This window comes from Nannospalax galili, unplaced genomic scaffold (assembly GCF_000622305.1).
Source record: "Nannospalax galili isolate Female #2095 unplaced genomic scaffold, S.galili_v1.0 scaffold303, whole genome shotgun sequence".
Lineage (NCBI taxonomy): Eukaryota > Metazoa > Chordata > Mammalia > Rodentia > Spalacidae > Nannospalax > Nannospalax galili.
In genome coordinates, this window is record NW_008349353.1 from 252,918 (window position 1) to 256,891 (window position 3,974).

The window sequence follows — 3,974 nt, forward strand, 5'->3', positions numbered from 1 at the left end:
TGATAATTTGTTGACTGACTTGATTTTATGCAGGTCTTGTACAGGCAATCACAGGTGCTGTGAGTTTATTAGTGCAATGTTCATATCCAGAAGACAATATTTTGCTCCACCTCCCTGATGTCTGGTTCTTACAATCTTTCCACTCTCTTTTCTGAAATTTTTCATAAGCTTTGAGGAAGGTATGTAATATAGATGTCCCATTGGCATTTGGACTTCCACTGACACTTATTGTCTGTCCTTTGGCCAGTTGTGACTTTATGAGTTAATAACCACCCAATATAAAAAGAAGCTTTTCTTATGAGATCTGAGAGCTGTGATAATCTAGGGACACAGACAAGAGCAGAGATGGCAGTTTAATACCATGTCCATTTAGCAGAATAATATTATTAGGTTCATACCTAGAGCCTGTGAGTTCCCTAAATATAAGTTCTTGACCAGGTTTGCAGTACCAGGAATATGATTCTTTCTGTGGAACAGACCTTAAATTGAATAAGGAAACAATTGGTTATCCCATAACACTCATGCCACTATTGTACCCGTGGACATATATTGCCACACAGGTCATTATTACAGTTTACAAGATTCACAGCTATGTAAGACTGTTGAGGCCTTTTTTAACTCCAGAAGACTACATAGCATCTTCCAGCACTATGAAAATTAACTAGCAGGGAGGAAGCTTCCTGATGAGAACTAACATGAGAATATATTGTTCTCATGTCAGCATCCAAAGGTAGAGGAAAGTAAGCTTACAGAAAACATGTGGTGTGTGTTTTTGTTTTGTTTTGTTTTGTTTTGTTTGTTTGTTTTTTGATAAAACAGATACATTTCCTGGTGCGACTAATATAGTTAACCTGTAATTCCAGATATCAAGGGACTTAGGCAGAATATTGAATTTTAGGCCACTGCTTCACCAAGAGTTCCAGTCTATATTGGGCTACACATAAAGGCTATTTCTAAATAAAAACAAAAATTACTACATGTTCCATGTACTTTCCCTTGAATCTAAATTGTGCATTTGATTTTGTCTATTTAATTATCTTAGAAGAATGTTTATATTTGCAAACATAAAGAACTATTTAAGACATTTTCATTATAGATAACCAGTAGGCAAATTGTTTATTAGCAGAATCATAGTATTATATGTGGTTAAATGAATAAAATAGATGTTTCTGTAACACAGAAAGGATTTGGAGGATTGAAGAGAGGCACTAAAACTTTATGAAACATCACGTTGTTTCAACAGTTTCTGGGTAGACACAAACCAATGTCTACTCACCATAGACAAGCAACTAATGACAGAACAAAGAATTCTACCCGAGCCTAGTTTAGTCTATCAGTGAGTTTTGGGGGGGATGGCTAACAGAAGTAGAGATGAGACGTTACTTGTAGAACCATATATGTCTCAATGGTAACTGCATTTACTAATAAACCCACACCAGCATGGGTGATGATTCATGAAAGGTCCATCCCTAGGTCTCTCTGAACACGTTGTAGGTTGGCAAGTAAGAGTTTTCTATCCCCAGTAATTATCTGCTGCTTGTATAATATTAGAGAGCATCTCCATGGATTCTGCAACTTTCAGGAACTTCCTGAGTGTTAGGTTTGTTTACTCCCTGAGTCTTATCTTAATGGTATTCTCAGGATAAAAATTTTCAACTCAGAGAAATTGCTCTACAACACACTTGTATAATGAAAAGTTATGATATATTAAATATATATAATTCAATTTGTGAGTCAAAAATATTCAGTAAATATTCTAAAGGTCTTATTAGTGCAAACCTGGGTAATTCATAAATTTTGTGTCTGTACTGGCAAAGATTATCTATCATCTATAAATATACATATATACATTTTTATGACGTAAAAAAAGGGGAGCTGTGCAGCAGGAGGAACGGGCTTATGAGGTGGGACAAGAGAGGGTAATGGGAGAAAAAACATGTTTGATCTCTTACATGGCATCTAGATCTATCTATCTCATCTATCTATATATCATCTATCATCTATCTATTTATCATTTATCCATCATCATCTATCTATCTACATTCCTTGGGTTTGCATTATGACATTTGTCCCAGTACTGTTTTGTCCAGTTGTACACATTCTTGAATCTCTCTGATAAATTAAAAGCCTGTGTCCTATAAAGTCTTCTTCATATTATCCTAGCTGCACAAATATCAACTTTGTCTTTATAAGAATGTCATTCATGTGAAAGAATATAGAAAGAAACTTTTCTTCTGGGGTCTGAGAGCTGTGCTAATCTAGGGACACAGTTAAAGTAGAGATAGCAGCTTAATGCCATGTCCATTTAGCAGAAAAATATTATTCTGATATAGTAGAGAAAGAGACAGGAATATTGTATGTTCAGGATTCAGGAGATTTGATCTTTCTATCTAGCTTGCATGCCATCTTAATCATGTTAATTTATTTCATTACTTCCTTTTGGGCCTTACTGTGCTTCCATTCTATTTTGATGATATCTGAGATCTATTTTTGGATTTGGTTTGTAATCCTTCCTAATTTATAGGCTATGAAGTAGTATACTTTAGAGTGCACACAGAGATTATTGCAAGAAGATTATTTCATATGACAATACACCAAACCAGAAATGTCCCTGGGATATTGTTAATGTTAGGGAAGGTTAGGAAAGTAGAGAGGTAACTACAGAAACCTGTGTTCAATAATGGTTAATAATTCCTCAAGACATTTTCCTCTATAAGTCATTACAGTGTCACAGAGCAAAACTGAGGGAATAATAGGGAGAAATCAGTGTGAACTTTGTCTTGGTAGTGAGTTTTCATAACTACTATAGAATTGTCATCTTAATTTATGTTTGTTTAATAATTATTTACTTTTTCCCTATGGATATGAAAGGAAAACAGGTTATTAATATCTACTTTTGTATATGAACATTGAAACAATTGCTATCTAACAAAAATTTTAAAAATATTTTATTTATTGTTTTTATTTTATATGTATGAGTGTTATGCCTGCATGTACGTAAGTGCACCCATGTCGTGCAATGCCTGTGGAGGATAGAAGAGGCGCTCGAATCTCCTGGAATTGGAGTTATGGACAGTTGTTAGCTGCCGTGTGGGTGCTAGGATTCAAACCCTAGTCTTCTGCAAGAACAGTCAATGTTCTTAACCACTGAGCCATACTTCCAGCCCCATAACAAAATATTTTTAAGTATTTATTTTTATCTTTAATTATGAGTGTGTTTATGGGGGTGATGGGCATGGGAATGAAAGTTTCCATGGAAGACAGAGGCCCCATATCTCGTGGAGTTCAAGTTACTTGTGGTTGAGCTTCTAGGAATCAAACATGGGTCTTCTGCCAGAGTAATATGTGTGTTTAAACAACGAGGCATCTTGACATCTCTCCAACCCCAAAACAATATCTTATTTGTAATTAACTGTTTCTTTTAATTTTATTCCTATTTTTTCACTAAAAGTAGTTGTTTGTTTTTGAATGACATAAGGATAGTCCCCCCCAAAAACCTAAACTTTTTTTTTTACTTCATATAGCTTATTGTTTAAATAACTTAGGAATTATAAGATAGAAAGCAGAGTCATCTCAGATGATGCCTATTTTTGTATGAGTTTTAAAGTTCAAAACAGGAATCAAAACAGCTTACATCCTTAACATGAAAACTATGCCTGCAAATCCTATCCATGTGCCTGTCATAAATTTGAAATAAATGAAAAAGTATCATTATTGATACTGTTGAATTAATAAATTTCAATGTGAATAAAACTGCATTTTGAAAAAAAAATACAAGTTTACTCTACAAGAGTTTTCCAATGCACAAAATGTCCTATAACACACATTTAGTAGCCATTTACAGAAATTCAGTCTAGCATTATTTCAAATAACTTATCCTGGTGTCTTTAACATACTATCAATTTGCAACATTGATGAACGAGAGCTAGCTATTTGGGTAGTAAAATTATAGAAGGAGTATGTGGACATTTAGT